Here is a 7,596-nt window from a genome sequence, read left to right as displayed (position 1 = left end):
CAATTCTCGATTTTCTCCCAACACCAAGATTGAATATTTTGCTTTTGGGTTTCAAGGAACCAGGTGATGTTACTGCAATAGAGCTGTTTTATCATGAGATGGTTCGAAGAGATTTTAAGCCTAACAATGTCAGTTATTATATCAGAATTGATGCTTACTGTAAGAATAAATGTTTTAGTGATGCTATGAGACTTTTTGAAGAAATGGAAGGTGTTAATTGCTTCCCTACAGTAGAAACAATTACCATTTGATTCATGGAGCAGGGATGGCTCGAAATATTACCAAGTCCAAACAATTGTTCAATTAAATCTTAACGAGAGGTTTAAAGCCAGATTTTTGAGTTCTATTGTTGGATCCAGACATATGGTGACACAACCCGTCCCTAATCATCCTAATAGACTCGACACGTGTCGTGCGCTGATGGTAGATACCAGCTAAGTGCCGGACCCACCATCAAGGCAACTTTGACCTGTTTTAATTGTAGTATACTTTGTAAAAAATTTGACAGAGTTCCCCCTGAATTATGAACTAAAAACACCTGAATTATATAATCTAATATCCCAAACAGATACGTATAGTTTAAATAGGGTACACTGGCCCACAGAATATCAACTATTCAAATACAACATTGGCAATTTGACATTTGCAACAATTTATAAACCACAGTGCATAATATATACAAAACATAGCAGGCCCAAAACATGGAACTAATTTCTAACTAAAAGAGGTGTCTATCCCAAAATATGAACTATTAAACTGATAAAATGAGTCATACAAGGCTTGATAATATATGGCTCAACCCGATAGATCAACTGGCCCAGTAGTGCTCAACTCAGCTACTACCTGATAAGAGAAATTGTAATAAAAATGTGAGCCTATAACTCAGTGAGTGAGTATTTTGTAAGTAAAAATATATTTTCTAGATATGCCAACTTTTTGAAAACTAATCTATAATAAAAATATTCTTTTATTGTACTATAAGCTAAAACATTTATTTCTTAAATTGAAATGACTAAATTCTGTAATTCGAAAACTGATGAACTGCAAGTTATTGAAAATCACACCAAAAAGATACCCGAAAAAACCTTACTTATGTATCAATTAGTACTGATATACATGGCAGAGCTATTCGATTTTGTAATTTTGTAATTCTTAAATTCTAGTCATACGCGTGCAGAGCTAAATTTCTATAATTCTGGTTGTAATTTTGTAATTCTTAAATTCTAGTCATACGCGCGCAGAGCTGAATTTCTATAATTCTGGTCATACACTATGGAAACACATTCATAATAGTGCAGAGCAGGTAAAATCACCATAACTGGTCATACACTGTGAAAACACATTCGCTCCAGTGCAGAGCGGGTAAAATCACCATAACTGGTCATACACTGTGGAAACACATTCACACCAATGCAGACAAGGGTAAAATCACCTGGGTACTTTGTGGTGGTTTTAAAAATAACTTTAAATATTCTGAAACACGTAATATCGATAAATCATGCTAATTAAATGATTTAACTGAACTGGATCAAACTTTAAAAACAACTGTTTATAAATCAACTTTATTCTGAAAATCATGCTATCAAATCAACTGTATGAAATAATAAATATTCTAATTTAATATATATTGAATAAATACTCATTGCTGAAAAATTAGTTTTCATCCACTCACTCAATACGAGTTACAGACTAAATCGGCTGGTAAGCTTTTTCAATTTCTTTGTCACTACCTGAAATACGTTACAAAATAATTAATTCTTCCAAGTGAATAATTCCATTAATGTAATCATTTCCACAAATAATCCATGCTTAATCATCAAATTTAAAAACTAGGGTTTGCCCAAAAAAATTGATATCTCTTTACCTTAGTGTAGATAGAAATTCAAGAATTAATAACTTGAGCTCCAAGTAGTATTCATCTCAAAAATTCGAAAATTTCGAGCCAAAATAAAACCCTAGAATTTTAACATAAATCATACTTTATCACTTAAAACAAAGGAAAAAATTAAACCCAAACTTGGAGAAAATAACCTTACCTCACTTCCTCTTCTTCCCTTCTCTTCCTTTCTTCCTTTCTTTCTCTTTTTCTTCTCTTTTTTCCTTATTTTTTCTCCCCTTTTTCGGTCTTTCCAGCCTCTGCCCCGTTTTTTCAGTGTGTGTGTATGTGTGTTTTTGAGAGAAAATGGGTCAATTCTAGTGATTCAATAGTCCACTTGCTAAAAATTGTAAAATAAGTCCTTCAACTCCCTTTTCATAATACATTTAATCCTAAACTTCCAAAAATATATAAATAAATTCCCAACTTTTAATTGTATCCAATTTAACCTTCATACATTGCCAATTGCAAAATAAATCCCAATAAAATATTTAATTTCATTTTAGTCCTTAATTGACTTTGACCTTGACTAATCAACATTTGATTTTTTGACTATAAAAATTGAGTTGTAACATATGGGTTCAGCAGCAACCTTATTTGACAAGATGGAAAAGAGAAATATTGAACAAGATAAAGTCACTCATCATACTATGTTTTCGGGATTAATTATATCAAAGGGCTATGATGGTGTCTCTGAACTCTATGAAAAGATGATTGAGAACAATTTTTTGCCCAAGACAAGGACACTTGGGGTGTTAATGAAGTTCTTTTGTGAGAGCCGAAGAGTTTATTTGGGTTTGGATTTGGATTTGTGGAGGTACTCGGTGAAGAAAGGGCACTGTCCACACAATCATGCCTCGTACCTCCTAGTTTCAGGGTTATATTCCCGTGGGAGAGGTCAAGAAGCATTTGAGTACTCTAAGCAAATGCTAGAAAGAAGCCGTCTTATGAGTGAGCTAGTGTTTCAGATGTTGGAGAGGCTTTTAGTTGAGACGAGAGAGTTGGACCAATTGCAAGAGCTAGAGTACTCGACAAAGAAGTTAAAAATATTGTTGCCTCCTTCCAGAGAATGCTCTATTTAGATTTCCAACCATTTGCAATATGGCTCAAATTCAATTATAGCTTAACTAGAATTTATAACGAAGTAGTATGAGATTATTGGAGTTGGACCAATTTTTCTCATTTCTTTCCACATAAAAAAAATGCCTCGTTAAGCATTTAAAATCCCAGAAACTGCATTCTTGTTTTTGACATTAAACAAAGGACATAATCTGAAGGAGACGGAATTGGAAAATCTGCTGACATTTTCCCGTATCTTAATAGGCTTGATATCAAATGTACGCCATGTTGGACTCGACTATTGCCCATTGAAGCAAGGAAAAGTCTTCAAACGAGAATTCTGGGATCTCTTTTAAGAAGCACAGTAAAGAAACCTCGGAAAGAGAAGATGATGATAAACTGGAGGTGCTTTGACATGGCTTAACAAATTTTTTAGTCAGCATACCAAAGAACAAGAACCCTATCGTAGTCACTCAAGCTTCTTTAAAGCATACAAGGACCAAATCACCGTGTACGTATCAGTGAACGAAGAAACACATTCATAATAGGAGACGATGAAGAAGCATAAGAAGAAAATAGTCATCAAAGAACTGTTATCAGAAATTTCCCCAAGTAAAAAAAACCCAGTTTTGTTTAATATCTTTAGCATTCTCTGGCCAACAATCCATTAGTTTTAACTGGATGTTCCCTCACAATAAGGGACTTGAATAGAAAGCATGATGTCAACTTACGTTATATGAAAAATCAACTTTTACATCTCAGTATATGATGATTATTTTGGCATCAAATTTTCATGTTAACATTGCCAAATTCCTCAGGAAGAGAAATACCATCAGTACAAGATCTTTGAATGTATGCCCAAAATTAGAGTAATATTCTATGCACTGCCAAGATTTAAATCGTCACTTTGCTTTTCATAAAACTTAGAAGAGTTCTGATACAGACCACCAGAGGGACTCAAAGATCCTCAAGCTAACATATAAATTACTTATGAAGTGCACAAGAACAGGAACAGTGGTTATTCCTACATCTTTTGCAAGACAAACAAGCCGAACTTTCTCATCTTTATACCAGATTGATCGTCCTTGAACTAATTTGTTCAAAAAGTAATCCAGCTTCTCAGCGGTGACATTTGGCATCACAATAATATTTACCATCCCAAGCGAGCTGCCAACGGCGAACAAACTCCTCATCTTGTGGTCACTCAAACAACTGTAATGCTCAGTTGATTTAACATGACACCAATTCCTGCTTCCCTAAGACAACCTTTCAAATTGTGAACATTGATATGGCACTTTTGGACTTCCTTTTGGAATCCTTCGTACCCTTTAGTTATATGCACACCACATGGCATTGGACATCCCACAAACTTATGGCCAGAAAGGCTCACATTTTCGATGGGCTTCTTGGAACTAACCTTCGGTTCCTGCATAGAACAAATACTGCTTAGGGAAAGAAAAAAGTGATAAAGTAGAATTCTAACTAATTTTTTTTAAAACTGTATAATCACTGGATGAAGATGATTTTTAGGGGTAGATGAGGTTGAAAGGTAAAAGCTATAGCAAACAGATAACTGTAGTTATAATGGAGCAAGCCATTGAATAGTGCAGAAGAAGATATTCGATAAAAGCAATCCACAGATAAAAAAGTAGCAACTTAATCCCACATCAAATGTTAAGCTAGCATATAACCTGTACATATAGTAGAATTGGGATGCAGTTTGAGCAGGATTTGTTCTATAGGTTTGTACTTCTGCATCCTCGAGTTCTAAGGAGACAGTAAACCCAGTCCGGTGGATGAGCATTGGCCGCCTGCTCAGAGGGTGGCAGTAGAGGATCGTTCTTAGTCACTGGGTGATCAGGCGGTTGTCTGACAACTTAACCGATCTTTTTGCACACCTCTCTCTTATGCAAGTGGATTAGATGGTGTTTTTTGTTGCTCTGTAATTTGTAGTTTGTGAATGGGATCTGAGTTGTAAATTGTTGCAGGAGAGTGGGGGTGGTTGCGAGGTCAGAAGAGAGTTGGCGATGGCTGTTTTTGGACATTTTGGTTTTGAACATGAATCCATGGCAATGCTTTGTGTAAAGAGCAATTTCCCATAAAACATGGTAGTATAGCGGACAAGAGATCAGTAATGTCAAAATCTATTAACAAACTCCAACATTTTAATGAATTTATTTTTTTCTTCCGTCTAGTGGTGGACACGTTCATGTAAATTTACGTAGTTTACCCCATTCGACATCCATTAAAATAAAATTCTTCGCATTTAAAAAATAAAATATTTTGTACGTAAATTCAAAACTTTTTAATCACATTCTTCAAAAACTCTTTATTTCAAAACTCATTATAATGATTCTCAAACGGGACTTCAACTTCAAGCCAAACCGGCTTTTTTTTTTTTTTTTCTCAATAATTTTCTAATTTTTCCAACCGACCCCAAAAAATAAGAATAAATAAAACCTAAAAAAAATTCGAATAGAAAGATAATCTCATGACCGCAACATCTATTTTAAAGAAATATTTTAAATACCAACCTTCTTATTAGAGCGCAGCATTAAAAAAAAAGTAAAATTTTTAATGGATATCGTATTAGCATGGCCCCACTAATTCGTATTCAATCAAGAATCAAGTAATGCACTTGATTCCACTTGGCTAAACTAGTAAAATTTTTCTCTAATACTCATTGATTTCGACCGAAGATTGATTTCAATAGATGTAAATCTCGAATCTATGAATGAGAATGATTCTAAAAATCAATTATTAGTCCTCTTAAATCTGTAAATATCCTCTAAAAAAAGATTCATTGCTTGCTCGAAGAGGTATGGTTTGTTAGGAGAGCTAAATTGATTATTATAATCATAAATAAGAATAAAACTTTTACTTTTAATTTTAACTGAATATATTCTGCTTTATATGCGGCAGATACAAACAACTTAAACAAGATGGATCAATTCCAGCCGTTGATCGACTTCGCCCCAAATTAGAAATTAGAAGGAAAACAAAAATTGCATCCAATTAAAACTATCGTTGCTGATCCATCATAAGAGTGAAGTCCTCGAAGCCGTCCCCATTTTTATCAACACTTTTTATCCTGCGCCGACAGTCCTCTAATGTGCACCGTCCATCACCAATCGTTCTTAAAACGTTAAAAAAGCTCATCCGCCATTATCTTTCCGTCATGTCTGAGTCGAAGAAGTTGGACGTTTCCTTCATCTCGGCGTCACACGCCGGAGGCCCAAAAGTAGAGCCGATCGGTAAAATTCTTCTAAACTAATAGACCCATCGTCATCTACATGCACTTCGCTCAACATCAGCCCAGAGTCGGACCAGAGCATAAGCTTAACAGGTTGCTGCCTCAGGCCCAGCTCTTCAAGGGGGTCCAAAAATTTTTTTTTTCCAATTTTTTTCTTGTTTCTTTTTTATTTTTTTATTTTTTGGTAAAACCCACTAATTAACGTAAAAGAATCCTCGCATAATTGAGATATTTTATAAATATCTTTTACGTTAAGTTTTAAGTTGGCAATTAGTTGTATAGAACACCATTGGATTTTGATTTGCGTTGATTTTAGAGGCCCAATTTATGGAGTTCGTCTCGGCCCCCACGATCACAGGACCGGCCCTGCATCAACCTAACCTCCTCCTGATTCAGCGGCTCGGCTCCGACACGGATCAATAATGGCTCTAGCTACTCCTTCTTTATCTTCCTGTCACTGTCTCTGTATATCAATTCAAACACTTGTTTTAACTCAAAGTCCTACAATTCATCAGCGGGTAGAACGCTGGTGGGCGTGGCTGACCCGTTTGTGGGGTTACTGAAACCGGTTTGAGAATCATTTGACGAAATGAAGGAAGCTGGGTCGGATTCTGATCTAGGAACGGATCGAGATTTCTTCCTCTTGAAGAGCTTTTTGGGAATGTCTTTGATGAATTTCATGGTGGAATTGAGTTAAAGGGTTTGAGGGTGAAATGGTGATGGAGAAATGAGAGTTATATGGGTGAAGAGTCGAGGAGCCATGAGTGAGGTTCCACGAAGTTTCTTTGGAGAATTTAACGGAGAGGCAGTGTGAAATTTACCTTATTGAGGGTATATTTCATAAATTTTCCAAATAATTTAGTGATATTCCTCTGTAAAGAAATATTCTTTTGATCTTCAAACTTTTGTCCGTCACTGCAATTCCATTTGAAGAAAAATGTTCGGTGTGTTTGATTACATTTATTTTCCATGAAAAATATCAATTTTTCATTTAAATTCTTACTTGGAGTGTTTGATTACTATTTTTTTTCATGGAAAATATTTTCCAACTTTTAAAAATATGCCTAATTTTCCTTGTTTTTAAGGAAAATATTTTTCTTGGATAGAGGTGGTTTTTATTTTCCACAAAAGATGGAAAATATTTTCTTTTCTAGGTAATATTTTCCATGTCAATCAAACACACTCGAATTGTTATAACGGTTGAATTTATTTTTGTTTTTATTTTATTTTTTATATGACGTGGGAACCCGTCGCCGCTACTCTTCAGGTGCGCACTGGGTAAACCTTCGGGCTGACGCAATAGCCTGCAAACCACGCCAGCCAGGTAATCCGCAATAGATTAGCCTTGTGCGACAAGTTGGACCGATAAAGTGTTGGTAGGGGAAATCGAACTCGTGACCAAAGACCT

The 7,596-nt window shown here is 35.2% G+C and overlaps 2 pseudogenes; one reads left to right on the top strand and one right to left on the bottom strand.

Annotated features, from left to right (window-relative positions):
* The window catches only part of LOC111375531, a 14,381-nt pseudogene extending 11,423 nt beyond the window's left edge, over positions 1-2,958 (top strand).
* A 2,900-nt stretch (positions 2,959-5,858) lies between these two features.
* Positions 5,859-7,050, bottom strand: LOC111375530 (annotated as a pseudogene).
* Positions 7,051-7,596: the final 546 nt, after the last annotated feature.

The sequence above is a fragment of the Olea europaea genome, unplaced genomic scaffold, assembly GCF_002742605.1.
Source record: "Olea europaea var. sylvestris unplaced genomic scaffold, O_europaea_v1 scaffold1384, whole genome shotgun sequence".
Taxonomy (NCBI): Eukaryota; Viridiplantae; Streptophyta; class Magnoliopsida; order Lamiales; family Oleaceae; genus Olea; species Olea europaea.
The sequence above is the reverse complement of the archived record's forward strand: the minus strand, read 5'-3'. Positions and strand labels throughout refer to the sequence as shown.